The sequence below is a fragment of the Talpa occidentalis genome, unplaced genomic scaffold, assembly GCF_014898055.3.
Source record: "Talpa occidentalis isolate TD23 unplaced genomic scaffold, MPIMG_talOcc4v2.1 talOcc4.5, whole genome shotgun sequence".
In the NCBI taxonomy this organism is placed as follows: Eukaryota; Metazoa; Chordata; class Mammalia; order Eulipotyphla; family Talpidae; genus Talpa; species Talpa occidentalis.
In genome coordinates, this window is record NW_023604861.1 from 80791422 (window position 1) to 80815536 (window position 24115).

At 41.2% G+C, this 24115-nt stretch overlaps 1 pseudogene; it reads right to left on the minus strand.

The window, feature by feature from the left end:
* LOC119258565 (deoxyguanosine kinase, mitochondrial-like) lies at positions 1 to 22526 on the minus strand (annotated as a pseudogene).
* Positions 22527 to 24115: the final 1589 nt, after the last annotated feature.

Genomic DNA, 24115 nt, shown 5'->3' on the forward strand with positions numbered 1-24115 from the left:
GGTAATGCAGGGTTTGAGCTGGAAGAGAAAACATGCAGCCCTGAGCACAGGGCTTAAGGGTCCCAGGTCTTACCTGTCACTGTACACAGACCTCTCAAAGATCTGTACCTGCTTGTTGGTCTGTACGAGTTCTCAGGGAGGGACTCCAACTGTACTTTCAGGCGGCTCATAAAAGAAAATGTCTGGAATGTGTAGGACCATCTTGTTGGTTCCTGATACATCATATCCAGCAAGTTTCCAAGATTTTGGATAGTGCAGGCCTAGAGAAAATTGCAAAAGAGGAGAATTTCCTAGAAGGCATATTTATTTCATGGGTGTTTACCTTCTCCCCATTCCTGTGCAGGTTTAATAATAAGGGAAGCAATTACAAAAGTATCCCTTCACTAAAAATACAATCACATTCCTCAGCTAGTCAAGCTACAATAGAGGAAGAGAATTTTCCTTCCTTATTAGACAGGAATCTGATAGAGATCCCACCTCTAAAATACCAGAGACGAGCAGTCTGTCTGAGAAGTTAATGATCATAAGCATCTAAAACTCTAGTTGGGGGCCTCCCTGGTGGCAAAAGGGGTTAAGCACAGCACTGTGAAGCCAGCCACAGCCTCTGCAGCATGAGTTCGATCCCTGACCTGCCAGGGACCTACCCACATGGCGCAGCAGACCTCTCCTGTCTCGCCCACTGCTCCCCTCAGCACTGTATTTCAGTCAGTCTGCCTGTTCTGTTCCCCACTCTGTCACTGGTAGATCCTCTCCCCTCCACACCTCTGGCCTGTACCCCAGGTCTCATATGCATAAACAAATAATCTTAAAAAAAAAAAACACTCTACTTGGCATCAAATCTTTCCACTATAACACTATTTGCCTCTCTATTGACTTCCATCAGTGGCTATTTTCTTTTCTTTTTTTAAGATTTATTTTTATTTATTTATGCATACAAGAACTGCAGTGTAGGCCAGAGATATGGGAGGTAAGAGGATTCACCAAGACAGAGTACGGAGCAGAACAGGAGGATTTACTGTAATACACTGCTGAGAGGCACAGTGGGCAAGACAGGAGAGGTTTGCTGTGCTATGTGGGTTAGCTCCCTGGCTGGGGATCGAACTCTTGCTGCAGTGGCTGGTGATAGCTTGATGGCGCTGAGACTAACCCCTGTGCCACCAGGGAGGACTTCTGTGGCTATTTCTTCATAAGCATTTAACCCAGACAAGAAAGCAACTGATATTTAAAAATCTGACCAATCAAAGAGAAGTCTCTTTCATAGAAGGGTTACAATTTACTAAATAAACAAAAGCAGACAAACAACTCTCCTCCATTCTCAGACTTATGGAAAGGCTTTTGAAGCCCTACTTCATCAGCATTCGCCAGCTGGGAACATGTGTGGGATACTCAGGAATCCTGGATTCTTTTTCCTGGGCTCTGCCACTGACTCAGTGCAAAAGTCAGTTTTGTGCAAAACACGTTGCAAATGCATTCACTCAGTCACCATTAACTTAAGGCCTGTGTGGATAAGGTGTTACATGGGATAGGTGCTATACTGAGTACAGAAAACAAATTAAGACTTGTTTCATTGTTCACTGTACTATCTTATCTCATTTTCTTCAAAACAGTGTGCTGAAGTAGGTACTATTGTTATGACCTTCTTCCTAAGGAAAAAATTCCTTCAGAAAGGTTAAGTAACTTACTTGTCCCAAGATGATCTGGCAAGTGAACACTGAATAGAGATTCAAACCTGGCTTTCTCTACCTTCATTTTTTTAAAAAAAGATTTATTTATTTATGCATACAAGAACTGGGGTACAGGCCAGAAGTGCGGGGGTGGGAGAAGGGTGAGAGGATTCACCAAGACAGAGTGGGGAACAGAACCGGCAGATTGACTGAAATACACTGCTGAAGGGAGCTGTGGCCAGTCAGGAAAGGTCTGCTGTGCCATGTGGGTCAGCTCCCTGGCAGGAGATGGAATTCGTGCTGCAATGACTGCGGATAGCTTCCTAGGTTGCGTGTTAACCCCGTGTTGCCACCAGGGAGGCCCTCTCTACCTTCATTTTAATACTTCTCTACATAAAGGTGAGCAAGACATGGTTCCCAACATCACAATGCAAAAGGGAAGGGGATGACAAGTATATAAAGAACTAGACTATAAGCAGAACATGTGATAAAAGGATGATTACATATGGTAGAGGGAATCTGAGAGTTTCTGGGTAAAGTGGCATCAACCTGGTAAGGAAATGATATGTGGAATTTCCACAGATGAAAATGGGGATAGAGAAAGGGCATTTCAGGTAAGACAAAGATAAAGGCCCAGTTTGGCTAAATATACTCCCAGATAACAAAAAAAGGCCTCGGTACGTTGGAAGACTTCACCAGGAGCAATGCAGGTAGAGAGAGTGGATCACAACACAATTTCCTCCTTTCAACTCCCAGTCCTCCCCCCTCATTTCCCTACAGCAGCCTCATAGAAGGTCCCTGGCTAAAAGGTGGAGGTAGAAGCAGGGGCCAAATCTGAAAGACTTGAGTCTCTGATGGTGTCACTAGAGACTGTAGAGGGCCTGACTCTGTGGAAGCCCACAAAACAAAGGGGGTGGGGGGTGGGGCACTGTGCTGGCAGTTACACTAGGTTGACTTGGTGGAGCTATTCCTCCAGTAGGCTCGAGGCTACTGTTCTTTTGGGTTTTGGGAGGCTGTTCTGAAACAAAAACTGTATAGGGGCCTACACAATTTCTGCATCAATCCATCTCAGCTACGAAACAAATACAACCATCCCTTCAAACATATAAACAAATACAAGGACAATCTGGGATATAAATATAGTTAACAATTCAAAAGGAGAGGACCAATCCTGGGAGACAAGAACTATTGCCAGAAACAAGGGAAAACAGGAAAGATCAATGAGATTCAAGAGATTGTCACATTGATAAAATAAGAACAAGCTGTCATAAAAAAAGGAGCAATATGAAGAAATGCAATTGCCAAAATAAAACACCCAAATGAAGATAGTAACTAGCAGACTGCGTTCTGCAATAAATCTAATTAATGAATATTTTGTAAAATTTCAGGCGTAAGAAGTTCTCCTTAAGAGAAAATAAAAAAATGAAAGTGTTATAAAAGAAAGAGGGGATGAGAAAATGAAACTAGACTACAAACTAGACTAGAAATGATAAGGTTTTAGAAGGAGGAAATCTAACAGACACTGTAATATGTAAGAAGTTTTTGCTTTTTCTCCCTTCCCTCTAGAAAGAAACAAGATATAATGCCATGTGTTCCGCCTCACTGTAATTAATACAATTTTCTATCACACAACTTTCCAAAGAGGGGTTAGAATAATCTCTTGAAGCCTGATAAGTACTCAAAGATTCTAACAAAGGAAATGATTTTGATGAGTTCAATACACAGAGGTGAAATATTACTCCCAACAAAGAAGAGTTAAGCAGAGGAAGAACACTACTCATTAGGTGTGTGTTTCCCTCTCATTAAATTTCACCGTTACTGAGAATCTCTATCTAATAGCAAACATGTAGTATCTCTAGGTATTTTAGAAGAGGAATAAAGTTTAAAACCATATTACATTTGGGAGCTATAGTCAGAGAGAAATACCCAAATTGAAAAAGAAGCTAAAATACAAGATAAAAAATTAAAGAAAATTTCAAGAGACATGAGAATGTCCACCAGAGAAAAGCCACGAAGTAGCAGAAAAAATTACATATTTACATATACAGCTTTCACTTTCTCAGACTTGTACGTGCACACCCACACACACACAGTAGCCACAACCAGACTCATCCTGGCAAAATGTCAATAATTCATAAAAACAAAATACCAGTTACTTATTTTAAAAAAGGATCAACAGAAACTACTTTTTCTATTTCAGAGAAAAAGAAAGACATTTTAAGACAAGCAATCACTCAGAAATTATACTACCTATATACCCTTTCTGAACTTCTCTAAAATTGAAAAAAAAGAATCAGAATAAAGAATTTAGAAATGGGAAGAATTGATAATGAGAGAACAGTGGTCAGTGATCAATAAGTGGAACAAAGTGTAAACTATTATTAATGTTTAGATGATTTCAATATATCTGGGGGATGGAGTCTGCAGAAAGTGGCAGTAAAAAAGTACTAGGTTTTTTGTTTCCACAGATATGCCATTAACATTGATAGGTAAGCTGAAACATGCATATTTTTCATTTAAATGCTTCCACTGGTTGAATAAAAATAATACATTTTCCATATGAACAAAGGGGCATGAAATGAAAGAAATGTTTAAAAACATTTAAAGTGCAAAAAAGAAAAACAAAGCATATAAAATTACAAAATAAGGTGGCAGGGATAAATTAAACATAACTATGGTAAAGGAAAAAATTCCCAATAAAGGCAAACCCTAAGACTGGGTAAAAACTAAAATTCCTAAGAGAACCTAAAATAAGATGAAAACATTGTGGCTGAAAACACAGGGTTAGCAAAATCCAACTAGTGGAAGCAAATAAAAAGAAAGCAGAGGCCTCCCTGGTGGCGCAAAGGGTTAAGATGAAGCTACCCACAGCCACTGCAGCATGAGTTCGATCCCAGCCGGGAGGTGACCCACATGGTGCAGCAGACCTCTCCTGACTTGCCTGCTGCTCCCCTCAGCAGTGTATTTCAGTCAATCTGCCTGTTCTGTTCCCCACTCTGTCTCTGGTGAATCCTCTCACCGCACCCCACCTCCATACCGCTGGCCTGTACCCCAGTTCTTATATGCATAAATAAATCTTTAAAAAAAAGGAAGGCAGATGTGGCAAAATATATCAAGAAGAAAAGCATTAAATTCTACAATAAGGGTTTTTTTAAAAAATACTAATAAACCAAGAAAGACTCCAGGGAGAATTCATGAACCTTTTTACACAGAATTAAAAAGCACCAGAATATGTAGAGAGGAAAGTCAATTATCAATACAATGAGAAATGGGTACAGTACACTAAAAGCATAAAACTTTTACACATTTCTCTCAGAATTTAATAGAAAAAATAGAACCCAAAATATGGAACCTAAAAAATGGAAACTCTAATCATTTTTCTCACATGTCTGAAACTGGTATACATCTCACAATGGCTATTAAACCAAGACATTTTAATTATTCCTTAGAAGTGTTATTAATATTATGATCATGAGAGGGCCTCCCCGGTGGCGCAGCGGTTGAGCGCTGGGTTGCGAAGCTTCCCGCAGCCTCTGTAGAGTCGGTTCGATCCCAGGCGGCCAGCGAGGGTCCCACATGGAGCGCAGACCTCTCCTGCCGCCCGCTACTCCTCTCAGCAGTGTATTTCGTCAGTCTGCTTGTTTTGCTCCCCGCTCTGTCTCTGGTCAATCCTCTCACCTTCCCACATATCTGGCCCGTACCCCAGTTCTTATGTAAATGAATAAAATAAATCTTTAAAAAAAATATTATGATCATGGGGCTTAGTTAGGATCAAGGGTATGACAGAACTTATAAATGTCACAACAAATTCCATGTTCTTCTTAAAAGGCCCTGGCACATTTATAAAAAGTGATCATGCACAAAAATTAGTTTTTGTGTATTAACAAAAAGTGATCATACACAAGTCATGAAGAAAATCTCACTAACTTCCTCCATTAGAAACTGTATAAGGGCCTCCCTGGTGGCGCAGTGGATTGAGCTCAGTGTTGTGAAGCTGTTTGCAGCCTCTGCAGTGTGGGTTTGATTCCCGGCCGGCCAGGGAGAAACCCACATGGTGCTGCAGACCTCTCCTGTCTCGCCCACTGCTCCCCTCAGCAGTGTCTTAGGTCCGTCTGCCTATTCTGCTCCCTGCTCTGTCTCTGGTGAATTCTCTCACCTCCTGTGCCTCTGCTGTACCCCAGTTCTTGTATCAATAAATAAATCTTTAAAAAAAAAGTAATTGTATAAGCCACATTGTCTGACCATAACAAAATAAAATTAGAAGTAACAAAATAACGCAGGCACAAAATCTACTCGGAAAATGTAAAATATTTAAAAAATAACCATTGGACAAAAATACATAAAAAATGACAATTCCCGGGCCTCCCCGGTGGCGCAGCGGTTGAGCGCTGGGTTGCTAAGCTGCCCGCAGCTTCTGCAGCGCCGGTTCGATCCCTGGCTGCTCCCCGGCCACCGGCGAGGGTCCCACATGGCGCGCAGACCTCTCCTGCCGCCCGCTGCTCCCCTCAGCAGTGTCCTTCGGTCCTTCTGCCTGCTCTGCTCCCCGCTCTGGCTCTGGTGGATTCTCTCACCCTCCCGCGCTTCTGACTGTACCCAGTGCTTGTATAAACAAATAAAAATAAATCTTTAAAAAAAAAAAAAAAATGACAATTCCCAACTCTTCAGAAATCTGTTAAAACCCTGTATGTCAAAACCTAGAAGACAGAGCCAAAGCTTATCCCATGAAAAAAATTCCCAACTAAATGATTTTTATTACGACAGATTAGAAAGGGTAAAATACACAAATTAATCATTCAAACCAGAGCTTAAAAAATGCAAAGAACGGGGGCCTCCCTGGTGGCACAAGGGGTTAAGCACCTCACTATGAAGCAATCTGAAGCCTCTGCAGCATGAGTTCAATCCCTGACTGGCCCAGGAGCTACCCACATGGCACAGCAGACCTCTCCTGTCTTGCCCACTGCTCCCCTCAGCAGTGTATTTCAGTTAGTCTGCCTTTTCTGTTCCCCACTCTGTGTCTGGTGAGCCCTCTCACCCCCTGCCCCACATCTCTGGCCTGTGCCCCAGTTCTTGTATGCATAAATAAATAAATAAATCTTTTTTTTTTTTTTTTTTAAATGCAAAGAATGGGCCTCCCTGGTAATGTAAGGGGTTAAGGCACAACCTATGAAGCTGTCCACAGCCACTGCAGTGCGAGTTCAATCCCCAGCAGGGAGCTACCCATGTGGCGCAGCAGACCTCTCCTGACTGGACCACTGCTCCCCTCAGCAGTACATTTCGGGCAATCTGCCTTTTCTGTTCTCCACTTTGTCTCTGGTGAATCCTCTAACCCCCCCATACTCCTGGTCTGTACCTCAGCTCTTGTATGCATAAATGAATGAATCTTTAAAAAAAAATGCAAAGAAATTCTGAGAAATGAATATTTAAAAAATTAATGAATGAGAATGCAAATTCCCACAGAATTAAAAAATAAAATCCTGTATCTTTCTTTTTTTTAAAGATATTAGTTTTTTTTTTTTTTTACAGACGCATGTTTTTGTTTTATTTATTTATTTGTTTGTTTGTTTTTTGTTTATACATACACGGGGTACAGTCAGAAGCACGGGAGGGTGAGAGAATTCACCAGAGCCAGAGTGGGGAGCAGAGCAGGCAGAAGGACCGAAGTACACTGCTGAGGGGAGCAGCGGGTGGCAGGAGAGGTCTGCGCACCATGTGGGACCCTCCTCCGGTGGCCGGGGAGTAGCCGGGGATCGAACCGGCGCCGCAGACGCTGCGGGCAGCTTCGCAACCCAGCGCTCAACTGCTGCGCCACCAGGGAGGCCCAAATCCTGTATCTTTCTTAAAAGGACAAATAAACATTCATCTATTGAGTTTATTCCGTTCGAAAATATTTGCACAAATAAGCAACATCAGAAAAAAGATAAAGTAATTCTGGACACAGAGTTTAAAGTATAAAAGTTATACTACTAAATTAGAAAAATCTCAATTTTCTCAAAATTGACCTAAGAAGGCTAAAAAAAAACCCAACCCTGAATAATAACTGAAGATGCTGTTGTTTATAATGATTCCCCCCAAAGAGCACTGAATTCATAAAATGTTTAGAATAATTTCTATCATACCCACAAGGAATGTTAATTACTGTGCTAAAGACAAGAGAAAGCTTTTCAATCCATTTTCATAACCCAATGGAAAAACCTGTCAAGAACTGTATATACAAATAGTATACCAATTAAATTTACAAGTATATACATGAAATTCCAAGCAACATATCAACAAATTAATGTGTGCTCCACAACCAAAAAAAGGTTTGGTCATGAAAATGGCATCATTATCATATCTACTTAAGAAAGTAGAACCTTATGGTTCATCTCACTAGCTGCTAAAAAGGATTTTATTGAAAATCTGACACTGATGCTGTTAAAAACAGTTAATATCCTACTATAAGTAATAGAGGGGTTCCTCCTCCACATGGTGGCACAAGGGGTTAAGCACTGAAATGAACAGCAATCACAAAAAATGAAATGAACAGCAATCACAAAAAAACTTAACACTGCTATATTAGAAGTAGTTTCATTAAAGACAGAACCAGATAAGAGTAATGATGTAGTAATATAGAAATGAAATATGGATTTTAAAAAACTCTTACAAGTGATTATTACCAAGGAAAATTATGAGTTTTCCCTAAAACTAAGAAAATAAGAAATAAGAAAAGTAAATATTCAAAACAGAAGACTAGATAACTACGTGATAGGACATCATATTATACAGTACACTGCAACCATTAATATGCCATCACTGTGAAGACCTTGTGTATCATGTGACATGTCCCTAACAGTCACAATTTTTATTTAAGAGTAATTATAGATGTTTTATAGATGTATATAAATGTATATGTATTTATTTTCCTTACAGAAATATTAAAAAACAAAAATGTCAACTATTTTATCCCTGGATAATGGGATTATTAATTACCTATTATGTCAACATTTAGTGACTTAAGTCATTCATCTCAGTTTCTATGGGTGAAGAATTTGGGACACAGTTTAGAATGGTTCTGCTTCAAGGTGTCTCATGAGATTTCAGTCAGGATACTGGCTGAGGCCACAGTCACAGTAGGCTTGAATGGGGGCTAAGGGATAGCTTACAAGAAGATTCTCACAGCTGTCATCGGGAGGATCCAGTTTCCTGCTATGTGGGCCTCTTTACAGACAGGGATGCTTCATGACATGCAGCTGGACTGCCCCAGAGCCGAAAGTGATCAAGAGAGGACAAGATGCACTATACAATGTCTTTCATGACCTACCCTAGGAAGTCACACTGTTGCTCCTGCTATATTCTGTTCATTAGAATCAAGTCACTAAGTCCAGTCCTCACTCAAGGGGAGAATTATGGTCCACTATTTGAAGGAAAGCGTATCAATTTGTGGACATACTTTCAAGTCCCCACAATAAGTAACTTGTGGCATACTCAGAGAAAGAGACATTTATTTTCTAAATAGTTAGTTAAATCCACAAATCCACATCCACATACGCACATAAACAATTTAAAAAACAAATATTCTCAATAAGTATGATGTACCTACCAAAAAAGGTAACACAATTTTAAGTTGTAGTAACACAAAAATGGCACCCAGAACAAGTTCTAATGACATTCTGTATCATTGAGGCTGTACCTAGAACGTCTCGTTCATTTGTATACCAATTTCAGTAAATTCTAACAAATCGGAGTTTTTCACCTACATAATAACTATATCAAAATGAGGAAGAGTTTAGAGGAAAACAGTGTTTGCCTTGAGATAGAGGAAACTTGAAGGGAAAAGAGAACAGGCAAATCATCGCTTTCAACATGAAGGGCTGTCATTTGGAAAAGTTAAGAGGCAGAACTTGAATCAATGAGTAAGAGCCACAGGGATGTAAAGTGGCTATGCCAGAAATTTCTAACAACTACAGTTATTAAAAACCAGATGAGCCACTCAGTGAATGCTCCATGGAGGAGTCCGTGGAGACTGAGGCAGACTCAGCCACCTCTTGGGTTCATATTCAAATCGTTCCACCAGTGTGGTTGGTGTTCAAACTAACCATATGGCTTTTACCAAAGCAAACTCCAAGTCATGAGGTGTAAGTGAAATGCACAGTGCTTGGTTCAGTACAGTGCCTGGTGTACAGAGCTGTGTTATAAATGCTAGCTATTATTTCTGTATTGACTCAAAGTATGACAAGATGCGCTCTCTCTTAAGGCCCCTTCCAATTTCTAAGACTTAATAAATAAGTCAAAATCACTATAATTGAGTTAGAGCCCAGAGGGGTACACAGCCACCATGGGGGCAGACCAAGAGAGCAGGGAAGTCGATCCCAGATGCGCCATCTTGAAAACAGGGAATTTCGTGTCCAGACCTCACCAAAAACTGTGTGGAACTGAGAAAAGGCTGTCCCCACAGTCAGAGGTGAGCTGAAACCCCTCACAAGCCAGGCCCCCTTACTGGGAATTGGAGCAAGAAGGGAAGACAGCCACCACGGGGGCAGACTGAGGGCGCAGGGGAGGGCGGTCCCAAGAAGCACCACCTTTGAAACAGGGAACTTAGCCTCCAGCCCTCACCAAAACTGTGTGGAACTGAGAAAGGGCTGTCCTCACAGTCAGAGCTTCCGACATCCCAGAAGGAGCTTACCAAAGAGATGCCAGTCAGTACCAATGACACAGTGTCCCAACACATAGGACAAATAAGAAAACAAGCAGCAGGGAAAGAAAAACTACAAGCAACCAAGCAAGTCCTCAGGGAAAAGACACCCCACCAAAAGAAAATCACCCACCAGACTGCTACAACAGTGACTTGGAAGAACTTCTGAGCCTTCCCGAAAGAGAATTTAAAATCGTCATGATTGGGCCTCCCCGGTGGCGCAGCGGTTGAGCACTGGGTTGCAAAGCTGCCTGCAGCCTCTGCAGCGCCGGTTCAATCCCCGGCTGCTCCCCGGCCACCGGAGGAGGGTCCCACATGGCGCGCAGACCTCTCTTGCCGCGCCCACTGCTCCCCTCAGCAGTGTACTTCCGTCCTTCTGCCTGCTCTGCTCCCCGCTCTGGCTCTGGTGAATTCTCTCATCATCCTGCGCTTCGGACTGTACCCAGTGCTTGTATAAATAAAATAAATAAATAAATCTTAAAAATAAATAGACTCATAAAAAAAATTTTCAAAAATTAAAAAAAAAATAAAATAAAATCGCCATGATTAAAAAACTGAAAGAAGTCAAAAACGATATGGGAAAAATAATCAGTGATGAGAAGAATGAAATTGAGTCCCTAAAGAGGGAAGTGAAAGAAATGCAGGAGATCAAAAGATTAATGGAGGAGCTGAAGAATTCTGGGAAAAGCAATGAAAGCAGAATAGATGAAATGGAAGAACGAAAAAGTACTCTCGAAGACACAGAAATAAAAAGAATCAAAACAGAATAGGAAACAGAAGTTCAAAGGAAAAAGAATGAAGAAAGACTTCGGGAACTATCTGACTCCATGAGGAAAGGAAATATAAGTTACAGGATTCCCAGAAGGAGACGAGAGAGACATAGGAACAGAGAAAATATTCAAGGAGATTATCGAAGAGAACTTCCCAAGCATGAAGGAGCTGAAAATAGACATACAAGAAGCAAGAAGAATACCAAAGTTCCATGATGAAAGGAAAAATACAGCAAAATACATAATAGTAAAGCTCCCAAGAATCCAAGACAAGAAAAAAATAACGAAACTGTCAAAAGGGAACAAACAGATAACATAGAAAGGAAAACCAATCAGGCTGACATCAGACTTCTCAGAGGAAACACTATGGGCAAGGAGAGTATGGAGGGACATAATTAACAAACTCCAAGACAATAAATGTCAACCAAGAATACTCTATCCCGCAAAGCTTTCCTCCCTCTATGAAGAAAGAATAAGGACCTTCCAGACAAACAGAAACTCCATAATTTTATTACGAATAAACCCCCACTCCAAAAAATACTACAAGGAATCCTAAAGCCAGAACCAACAGAGGGATGAATAAGAACGAAACAAGACAAAAAATAAAACCACAGAAAAGACAAACAAAATGGCAAATACAGACGCCAATATCAATATTGACTCTAAATGTAAACGGAGTAAACTCCTCAATAAAAAGACACAGAGTCACAGGCTGGATCAAGAAACAAAACCCAACCTTTTGCTGTCTGCAGGAAACACATTTACCTACAAAAGATAAAAATAGACTTAAAGTAAAAAGATGGAAAACAATCTTACAAGCAAATGGACCTAAAAAGAAAGCAGGAACAGCTATACTTATATCAGATAAAACAGATTTCAAACTCAAAACAGTAAAAAGAGACCCATACAGTCACTACATTACTACATCAAGAAGACATAACACTCATTAACATATATACTCACCAGATGAAGGAGCACCAAAATATATCAGACAATTATTATCATCTCTGAAAACAGACATCAGAGAAAATACATATGTAGTAGGAGACTTCAACATACCACTATCAACAATGGATAGATCAATGAGACAAAAAATAAGTAAGGATACTAAAGCTCTAAATAAGGATCTAGACCTCTTGGGCTTAACAGACATCTACAGAACACTACACCCCAAAAAATCTGCATACACATTTTTCAAGTGCACACAGATCATTCTCCAGGATCGATCACATACTGGGACACAAGACAAACATCAACAGATACACTAAGATTGAAATCATACTGATGGAGGACAAGAATAGAAAACTGGAAAGGAGTCCTCACAAGACTAAAACCTGACTCACACAAGGAGGTGGGGGTCGAGGGGAATAACATGACCATTAACCCAGCTATAGAGGTCGTGACCCTTAGGCACCAGTGCCTTATCACAAGGCATGAGACCCAAGCAGGATCAGACTGCTATAGGGAGTGGAACACAGGCCTGAGGGTAAAGATATGGAGATTGGGCCCACCCTGGAATCTCTTTTCTAGTTTTGCCTGTTACCCAACATTAGCAACAAGCAGGCCACTCCACGGAGGAGTGACCCCTCCCAAAGAGAAAAGGACTATATCAATGCAGTCTCTGCACAGGCTGGGGGCAGCACTCCTACTGACCACTTGTGACTATGCAGGTGCTTCCTTTCACCAACTCTCTCCCTCTGCAGGGCAGCACACCCACTGCCCACCCGTGACTATGAAGGTGCCTCTTTTCACCAACTCTCTTCCTTGGCAGGGTAGCAGCTTCCTGCCTGCCTGTGACCTGTGAAGGCCGCTCACACCTGCAACCATGCAGGCCTCTCTTAGCAAAACCTGTCCCTTTCCCTTTCCCTAATAAGCCTGTTCTTTAAATATAACTAATGTCTCTGTCTCATGTAGAAACTTACCTGGGGAACTTGCCATGTGCCGCTGAAATGGGAGCTCTGATGAAAACTTTCCCAGAGTGAACCCAAGGACCTGCAACTCCACAAAACGACAACATTTTGGCACCCAACATGGGGCTCTTCACGTCATCTGGTGCCAACATCAATACCAACCCTCTTCTCTGACCATGAAGGCATCAAACTAGAAATAAACCATAAAACAGCAAGGAACCCTCCTACCTCATGGAGATTGAAACCCACACTTCTGGAAGACCACTGGACTAACAAAGACATCAAAGAAGAAATTCAAAAATACTTTAAGAGGAAAATATATAGCAATACAGGCTCGCATCAAGAAACAAGAAAGAGGGCCTGCCTGGTGGCACAGCGGTTGAGCACTGGGTTGCGAAGCTGCCCGCAGCCTCGGCAGCGCCGGTTTGATCCCTGGCTGCTCCCCGGCCACCAGAGGAGGGTCCCACATGGCATGTAGACCTCTCCTGCCGCCTGCTGCTCCCCTCAGCAGTGTACTTCGGTCCTTCTGCCTGCTCTGCTCCCCGCTCTGGCTCTGGTGAATTCGCTCACCCTCCTGTGCTTCTGACTATACCCAGTGCTTGTATAAATAAATAAATAAATCTTTAAAAAAAAAACTGTTAAAAAAACCTGTTAAAAAAAAAAAAAAAAAAAAAGAGAAAGAGGGCCTCCCCGGTGGCGCAGCGGTTGAGCGCTGGGTTGCGAAGCTCTGCGGCCTCGATCCCCGGCTCCGGCCACTGGAGGAGGGTCCCACATGGCGTGCAGACCTCTCCTGCCGCCCGCTGCTCCCCTCAGCAGTGTACTTCGGTCCTTCTGCCTGCTCTGCTCCCCGCTCTGGCTCTGGTGAATTCTCTCACCCTCCGCGCTTCTGACTGTACCCAGTGCATGTATAAACAAAACAACAAACAAACCAGCAAACAAATAAATAAAGCATGCCTCTAAAAAAAAAAAAAAAAAAAAAAAAAAAGAGAAAGAAACAAGAAAGAACTCAAAGAAACAAACTAATCGCACATCTCAACAAACTAGAAAAAGAACAACAAAAAAAACCCTAAAACCAGTAGTAGAAAGGAAACAATAAAAATCAAAGCAGAAATAAATGAAATAGAAACTAAAAAAACAATCCAAAAGATCAATGAAACCAAAAGTTGGTTCTTTGAAAAAATAAATAAAATAGACAACCCCCTAGCCAGACTCAAAAGGAAAAATGGGAGAAAACACAAATAAATAGGATCACGAATGAAAACAGAGAAATCACAACAGACACTGCAGAAATCAAAAGAATAATCAGAAAATACTATGAACAGTTATATATGCAAACAAGTTCAACAATCTAGAAGAGATGGACAAATTCCTACAACTTCACAATCACCCAAAGCTAGATAAAGAAGAAATAGAACACCTACCTAAACAGACCAATTACAAGCAGTTAAATTGAAATGGTAATCAAAATCCTCCCCAAAAACAAAAGCCCAGGACCAGATGGATTTACAAATGAAGTCTACCAAACATTTAGAAACTAAGTATTGCCTATCCTTCACAAACTCTTTCAAAAAATTGAGAAGGACAGGATAATACCAAACACGCTCTATGAAGCCAACATTACACTAATACCAAAACCAAACAAGGACAACACAAAAAACGAAAATTACAGGCCAATCTCTCTAATGAACCCTGATGCAAAAATCCTCAATAAAATTTTAGCTAACAGGACCTCCCCAGTGGCGCAGCGGTTGTGCGCTGGGTTGCAAAGCTGCCTGCAGCCTCTGCAGCGCTGGTTCGATCCCCAGCTGCTCCCCAGTCACTGGAAGAGGGTCCCACATGGCGCGCAGACCTCTCCTGCAGCCCGCTGCTCCCCTCAGCAGTGTACTTCGGTCCTTCTGCCTGCTCTGCTCCCTGCACTGGCTCTGGTGAATTCTCTCACCCTCCCATGCTTCTGACTGTACCCAGTGCTTGTATAAATAAATAAATCTTAAAAAAAAAATTTAGCTAACAGATTCCAACAATGTATCCATAAGATAATTCACCATGACCAAGTAGGATTTATTCCATGGTCACAGGATGTTTCAACATCCGAATATCAGTCAGTGTAATCCGACACATCAACAAAAAGAAACATAAAAACCATATGATGCTGAGAAAGCTTTCAACAAAGTACAACACTCATTTATGATAAAGGCCCTTGAAATTCTCGGGATACAAGGAACATCCCTCAACATCATAAAGGCCATATATGACAAGCCCATAGCCAATATCATTCTCAATGGTGAAAAGTTGAAAGCATTTCCTTCAAGATCTGGAACAAGACAAGGATGTCCACTCTCACCACTGCTTTTCAATATAATACTGGAAGTCCTAGCCAGAGCAATTAGACAAGAGAAAGACATACAATGAATCCAAATAGGGAAAGAAGAAGTCAAACTATCACTATTCACAGATGATATGATAATATACATAAAGAACTCCAAAAACTCCACAGAAAAACTAATCAAACTCATCAATCAGTTTAGTAAAATAGCAGGATAAAAAATCAACACACAAAACCAGTAGCCTTCCTATACACAAACAATAAATCTGAAGAAGAAGAAATCAAGAAAACCATTCCTTTTATTATTGAAATAAAAAAAAATCAAATACTTGGGAATAAACCTAACAAAAGAGTAAGGGACCTATACAAAGAAAACTATAAAACACCGTATAAAAGAAATAGAAGAAGACACAAAGCAATGGAAAGACATCCCCTGCTCATGGACTGGAACAATTAACATTATCAAAATGGCCATCCTACCAAAAGCAATCTACAGATTCAATGCTATTCCAATAAAAAATTCAATGACATTCTTCAAAGAAATAGAACGAATATTGATGAAATTTATATGGAGCCACCAAAAACCCCAAATAGCCAAAGCTCAACTGAAAAAAAAAAGGAGAGGGCCTCCATGGTGATGCAGCGAGTTGAGCGCCACGCTGTGAAGTTGTCCACAGTCTCTGCAGAGTGGGTTCAATTCCTAGCTGGCCAGGGAGAAACCCACATGGCGTGGCAGACCTCTCCTGCCTGACTCGCTGCTCCCCTCAGCAGTGTCTTCGGTCCATCTGCCTGTTCTGCTCCCCACCCTGTCTCTGGTGAATTCTCTCACCCTCCCATGCCTCTGACTGTACCCCAGTTCTTGTATATATATAAATAAATCTTAAAAAAAAAATGAGAGAGTGAAGGTATCACACACCCAGACTTCAAAATATACTACAAAGCCATAATAATCAAAACTGCATGGTATTGGAACAAGAACAGATCACAGACCAATGGAACTGAACAGAAAATCCAGAAATAAACCCACAGAGTTATGGTCAACTAATCTTTGACAAAGAAGCAAAGAATATGCAATGGAGCAAAGAAAGTATGTTCAATAAATGGTGGTGGGAAAACTGGGTCGCTACATCACAAGAATGAAGCTTGACAACTACCTCACACCATGCACAAAAAACAACTCAAAATGGATTAAAGAACTAGACATAAGACCTGAAACCATAAAATACATAGAAGGAAATATAGGTGAAACACTACATGACATACACATAAGTAACATCTTTAAAGACACATCACCTAAAGCAGTGATAGTGAAGACAAAGATAAACAGATGGGACTACATCAAATTAAAGAGCTTCTGTACAGCAAAGAGACAGTAACCAAAACTAAAGGATACCCCACTGATTGGGAGAAAATTTTTGCACACAACACTAATGATAAAGGACTGATCACAAAAATCTACAAAGAGCTGATGAGACTCAACAAAAACAAAGGAAATAACCCAGTCAAAAAATGAGCAGAAGAGCTAAAAAGAAACTTCTCCAAAGAGGAAATGCAAATGGCCAACAGGAATATGAAAAAATGTTCAACATCACTTGTCATCAGGGAAATGCAAATCAAAACTACAATGAAATACCATCTTACACCAGTGAGAATGGCACACTTTAAAAAAACTAGCAACAACAAATGTTGGTGAGATTGTGGAGAAAAAGGAACTCTCCTGCACTGCTGGTGAGAGTGCAAACTGGTCCAACCACTGTGGAGAGCTTTGTGGAGGCTCCTCAATCTGCTAAAGATGGAGCTTCCATATGATCCAGCAATTCCACTCCTAGGCTTTTACCCAAAGGACACAGAAATATTAATTCAAAAGGGCACTTGCACCCCAATGTTTATAGCAGCACTATTGATAATAGCTAAGCTATGGAAACAACCCAAATGCCCAAAATAGATGACTGGATCAAGAAGATGTGCTACATATACACAATGGAATATTACTCAGCAATCAAAAAAGATAAACACATGCAGTTTGCAGCAACATGGATGGAGCTAAAAGGTATCATGCTCAGCTAAATAAGTCAGAAAGAAAAAGAAAAATACTGGATGGTCTCACTCATAGCAGGAATTTAGAAAACCTAAATAAGGGACCAGGAAAAAGACTAATTAATACAAAGTAAAAATCAAAATCAACAGCAACTGTAAACCAGAGACACACTATGGGGGGGAAGAGAAGGGAGTAGGAGGAAAACAAGGGTGTTTGGGGACTATAACCAAGATGAAAATGCAGATATTGTACAAAAATGAAAAATGATGTAAGAAATATATAAAATAAAATAAAATAAAAATCACTATAATCAACTATTATTCTTGATGGTCAACTTCAGTAATAATAATACAAATACCTAAGGGGAGAAATGACAAAATGAATCTTCAAAGCTGGGACGCTAGACATGCTTGGAAAAACCATAAAAAACAGGCACATAGACATACAAAGCCCACAAAAGTCAAAACAGAACATATTCAAACAAGTCATATCCTCCCTAGTGTATGTGGTCTGCCTTCTGGAATGAAGGCATTTTAAAAAGGAGAGTCAAACTGGGCTACTTCACCTACTCAAAGCAAATTACATGATTACAATTAGTTTACTCACCCATGCCAGCCAACTAACCACAGCCACTGAAAACTTACTTTTTGGGTGCCAGCAGCCTGGACGTTCTGCCATGTTGCTACAGGTTCTGTAGCTATGTGCCACTCTGGATAACTTTTCGTGAGTAACTTCACAAAGGTGGACTTTCCCACAGCTGCAATGCAAACAGCATGTGTTGGGCTGCTACTGAACTATGCCATAAATGCCCAATGTAAGAAAACCAGTGCCAGTTTTTCCAATTTTCAAAGCCAGTCACCATACCACTGTCACAATGATGACAGTGTGACCAGTCTAGGCCAACTGGTCCCCATAATGAACACAGGCAACAGGGAAGGAAAATACCCTTAGACTTTACTTACAATTTTAATGTCCCAACATCCCAGAGGAGAGTAGTTTAATAATAGCTGAAAATGACAGGCTGTCAAACACTGATGAAATCAGCTACATAAATTTAAAGCTTGAATCACGGTCCTATTTATTCTGTGACAGTGTAAGAATTGCAAGTTTTTCCAGATAGAAGATGAAGATTATTATTCTCATTCATTCAACAAATGTAACCAATATTCATGGGCTCTCTGGTGTGGGACCACATGCCTGGACTCTCTGGTGCTGGAGGTCCAATGGTTAACAAAACCCAGGAGGGATTTTGCCCTCACAGAACTTATATGGGAGACAGTTATTAATGACACACAAGTAACTTATAGGAATTCTATGTGTTAAGTGCTAGGAAAGAAAAACGCAAGATGGCTCTAATACAGCGCAGGAGGTTTGAAAAAATGACATCGACGGTAAGACTTAAAAGATGAGGAATTAGCCAGACTGTGGGTGGGGGAACAGCATTCCAGGCAGAGGGAGCAGCATGAACACAGGCCAGGGAAAGAGAAAGAACTTGTCATACAACAAGAAAAAGACATGTATGGCCTTGAAGAAGAGAGTGCACCTCCAGCGTGGTCATGAGAGGGAGAATATGAGTACAGAGAGGCAGCAGGCATGCGGGCAGGTGATTGGGGCCTTCTAGTTCTGCTAAGAAGTTAGAATTCTAAGGGCAATGAGAAGTCAGTGATGACCGAGCTTAATTAAACAAGGAAATGTCAAGTTTCCATCTCATTTTTTTTTAAAGGTCTTTTTTTTTTTTTTAAGATTTATTTATTTATTTATTTATACAAGCACTGGGTACAGTCAGAAGCGCGGGAGGGTGAGAGAATTCACCAGAGCCAGCGCAGGGAGCAGAACAGGCAGAAGGACTGAAGTACACTGCTGAGGGGAGCATCGGGCAGCAGGAGAGGTCTGCACGCCATGCAGGACCCTCCTCCAGTGGCCAGGGAGCAGCCGGGGATCAAACCGGCGCTGCAGAGGCTGTGGGCAGCTTCGCAACCCAGCGCTCTACCACTGCACCACTGGGGAGGCCCTCATTTTTAAAAGATTACTTTGCCAGCTGTGTAAGAATGGATGCATAAAGAAGTGGGCAGCCCAGCAGAAAGTTAAAAGTAGCTTGAACTAAAACGGCAGAGAAGGTGGAAAGTAGGGTCGCTTTGAGAGAGATTTTGGAGCTGAAACCAACCTGGCACCACAACATTCAAGTTATCTTTTCCCATTTTCAATATCTGGCCTCCAGAATCTTCATCTGGAATCCCACAAACACCTCAGTCTATATACTCCCTAAAATGAACTCACCTTCCCCACTAAACTGAGCTTCTGCTTATATTCCAGACCTCAGGGTATAGTAGCACTATCCACTCACAGTCAGAACTTGCTCCTTTACCAAAACTCAAATGGCTACCAGGTCCTTTGGACCGGCCTTCTAAATTTCCTCTCTTTTTCTCTCCATTCCCACCTCTGTGCTCAAGACCAGGCTCTTATCTCTTACTTTCCCACTGTGGCCTTTGCCCTCTTCAGTCCAGTCATTCAAACAGAACATAAAATAACACTACTTAAGACCCTATGACAGCTTCCTATTGCCTTAACAACAAAATCTAACACTACGGTCTACAACACACCTCGAGGTCTGGCCCCTGCATTCATCTCTTTGGCTTCAGCTCCCCTTCAGGCATCCTAGGCTCCTGCCTGATAAAATTCCTTTCAACTCTAATCATGCCATGTTCTCTTGTGGGAATGTGACTGCATATTTTCCCATTTCCTGGAGCACCTTCCTCATGACCCAATTCCTTCTCAATCATTGAAGATTCTGCTTAGATGGACTCCTGCAGTGAACCCTGACTGTGTTTGGGAGCTCAATTTCTTCTATCAGAGAGAACCTTTCTCAAGGGAGTTCTACCCTCAGGAGAAACCCAAATGGAACCAAGAAAAGAACAGTGGCACCTGCCCATTTGATTCTGTTAGCCCTCTCGGTTACTGATCAGGAGTGAGATGTCTCAGCAGAAAAGCCCACACATTCAATACGTGACATTTAACACACACCACTCCAACTCCTCTCTGAACACACAGGGTAAGAACAAACAACATGAATCTGCATTTGGTACAGTCACGCTCATCCCTCAGTGCCACCTCCACCCAACTCCTGTGTGCCTTTGCACATTTGCATAGCCTCTATTCTTCCCACTCTCCAATGAATAAATGCCTTCCCCTGCTCTTCTAGGTCTGTGTCTAAACGTTTTCCCCTACCAAGCCTATGGCTCCATCACTACCATGAAGTTCAGGCCTTCTCTAGCTCATGCTAAATTGGAATTTAGCCACACCTATGGTATGTTTAGCATTTAATGTTTTTGTTTCATGGGTCTCAATTTTGGTTTCCTAACAGGATTTGAATCTCTAGGGTTGGACCCCAGTACTCCACATTTTCAAACTATGCCCCAAAGTGATCCTGATGCATACTGAAATTGTTATGCAGAACAATCTAATAATCAAAACCAACAAAGGTGGTGTTTTTTTGAACAGAGGTTCCAAACTCATATTCCATACTACTAATAAAACTCTCTGGGCTTGTCAATGTACCTAACAGAGTGACAGGAATTACAAATAAGTTGAATTTATATATTATCAGACACCTGCTTGCCCTAAGTTTAAGATATTTGGCACAGAGGGTCAATATTTAGATTGCAGGTTGTCGATTAAGTCTAAAACATGGTCTCTATCAGCTGAAAAACTATTTTGACTGATATAAAAAGATGAAGGCAATTGATGAGATAGGTGGGACTGAGTGACTTAGATTTTTTTCAGCAGTTAAAAACAATTACCTAAGAAACTACTGCAGATGGAAAGGAAGGGCTCTGAGGTCACAGCTTCACTGCTGAGGAAGGGCTCTGAGGTCACTGTTTCTCTGCTGAGATCAGACGCTACCAATTCATCTGAGGGCAGCCAGGACTCAACGAACACAACTCGTGCTATTTACACACAAAAAACCCCAGAATGCCAGCAAATTAAGATGTGATGGGAAATAACAGTTCCAGTTACTGGAACAATCACATCAGGGTAACTTCCCCACACTGCATGGGAGTTCCCCATGCCAAAGCTTTTGGAAAGCCAGCTTAGTACACAGAAGCTTACTTTTTATTTTTTATTTTTTTTTATTTTTATTTTTTTTTAAAAATCCTTTTTTTTTTTTTTTATAGAGGCATGTTTATTTATTTATTTTTTGTTTGTTTGTTTTGTTTATACATGCACTGGATACAGTCAGAAGCGCCGGAGGGTGAGAGAATTCACCAGAGCCAGAGTGGGGAGCAGAGCAGGCAGAAGGACCGAAGTACACTGCTGAGGGGAGCAGCGGGTGGCAGGAGAGGTCTGCGCGCCATGTGGGACCCTCCTCCGGTGGCCTGGGAGCAGCCGGGGATCGAACCAGCACCAAAGAGGCTGCGGGCAGCTTCGCAACCCAGCGCTCAACCGCTGCGCCACCGGGGAGGCCCAGAAGCTTACTTTTTAAAGGCAAGAATGAGGATGGAAGGTCCCAGGTTGTGCCATCCATGTTGCTGGAGGGTTTGGGAGCCTGAGTAATTTACCAAAGGGCAGGATTTCTCAACTTACATTCCAAGGAACTGGCTGCCAGGCACTGCCCACAGGTGGGGTATTTAACAAAAATAATGCAGTTATATATTTGTGTACAAATGACACAGCATCACTTTTTTTTTAGTGCTGTGTTACCTGGTTTTAATATTTGTTTTCTTCCTGGTTGAGCTTCATAGTTTTTTTTAAGACCTATGTTGTAAAGTGTTGCCAGGACTTTGTAAGCATGGGTGTCCACTGCTACAATGGCGTCCTTCTAGTGACCAGAACTCCTGTGTCCACCAAAAGCCTCTCTTCTTCAGGTAGCACTGAGCCGCACTCACCAATTCCCCTTTTTGTCAGGTCTCTGCAGAGACAAGCCTCTTAGACTTCATGATCATGACTTAGTTAGATCCCAGTTTAACTGTTTATCTTTCAGTATCATAAAATTTGGAGTTGTCAGACGTCAAAAGCAGCATCAAAGCATCCCTTTAAGGCCTTGGCAATCACTGTACTTTGTTCTATGTGCCATGATTTAAAGAAAAAGGTGGGGGGTAGTATGTTACCTCAACATGCTGACTTCTATTAGCACCAGGATTATCACTCCACATGTTAGACCTAAGAGTTCTATTGTTAAAGTTCATCTTTCCTAAGTCATGGGTTTTTCCTCCCACAAATTTTTCTATAAACATGCTGTAGCTACATTATGCTAAAATCTGGTAGTAAGAGAGTACCTGAGTAACACTCAAAATAATGTTATATTATTTTAAATTTAATATGGTTATATTTTGAGGGAACCTCTTAACTATATCATCACTTCCAGGCAAAAACATGGGGGAAAAAACCCAAATCTGAAACTTTTTACCAAAAAGCAAACAAAAGCAATAAATACAAAACTAACTTAAACAAGAAAACATTCTTCTAAAGAAAATTTAAAGCCTTTATTTCAGGAATTACATTTGGTGCTGCATTCACTCACTCACTCATTCGCTATAAACAGATGTTTATGGAAGTTACTAAGGGGCAGGTAATGTAACTAAAATGATGAATTAGGTTGCAACCCAACCCTGAAACTAAGCACCCAGGATCAGATAGGCACTGCATTCTTAAAAGCATTCTGGGAAAACTTAATAAAAATCACTCAGCAGGCTTAAAAGAAATTTAATATGTTTGCCCTGATCCTTTTCTTCTCATGGCAAACTTTATCTCCCCCACCCCTCCTCCCGAAAGTCCTAACAGCTTCCAGAATACCACCCAAACTCATCTTTCTGTTGATCTGAAATGCCCTCCACCCCCACTTTCCTCAATTGATTCATCCTTTCACTGCCGCCTTCTCCCTGAAGCCTCCTTGAACTATCTCCAGCTCCACTTCATCCCTAACCAGAGTTAATTATTGCATGCTCTGCTTTACCAAGGTATTACACTGTAATTATTTGTTGACTCATCATTCTCCCCAGCTAGACTAGAAGCTAGCTTTTTGAAGACCTTATTCTCTTTGTGTCCTGAGTATCTACCCAGGTACTGAGAATGGAGATGGATGGAAAGAACGAGGTGAATCACAGAAACAGAGAATCCAACATACAGTGTTTGGAACAAATAGGTATCTGCCTGCTCCTTCAGGCTTCTTTACCCAGTATATTCAGTAAAAGATGCATCTTAGTGACACTGTCACTAATTTTGAATGCTGAGGGACATGTTACTAGGGAAGCTCTCCACTGATTTATGTGTAAGTTTTTAAACTACAAAAACATGCAAGTTTTCTCTTTAGCAGGGTCTCTGAAAATCAAAATGAGAATGGTCTGACATGACTCACTGACAATATTTCCTACAGCAATCCTTTCTGCAATTTACGTTTGTAAATATAAAATAACTGGCTTTGGAAAGTGATGATACATGTCAATGATGAATATACTCAAAAGACAGGCTAAGCACTTTATTTTTATACTTTAAGGTATTTGAGATACCACGTTTATAATTTTCAATCACACAGGGAATATGGCTTCATCACACATGCCAGTAGCAGCTACCAGCTGCTACTGCACTGACCAATTTTCTTTACATGCTGCTCTCTGAACCTTCAGGGTAAGATTAATAAGACTTAGGGCAGCACAACTACAAGAAAAATCCCTTTAAAAATTATCTAACTTCAATAGGACAGGAGTTAGCACCTTTCCCGGTTCAAGTTTCCTGAATAGGTACT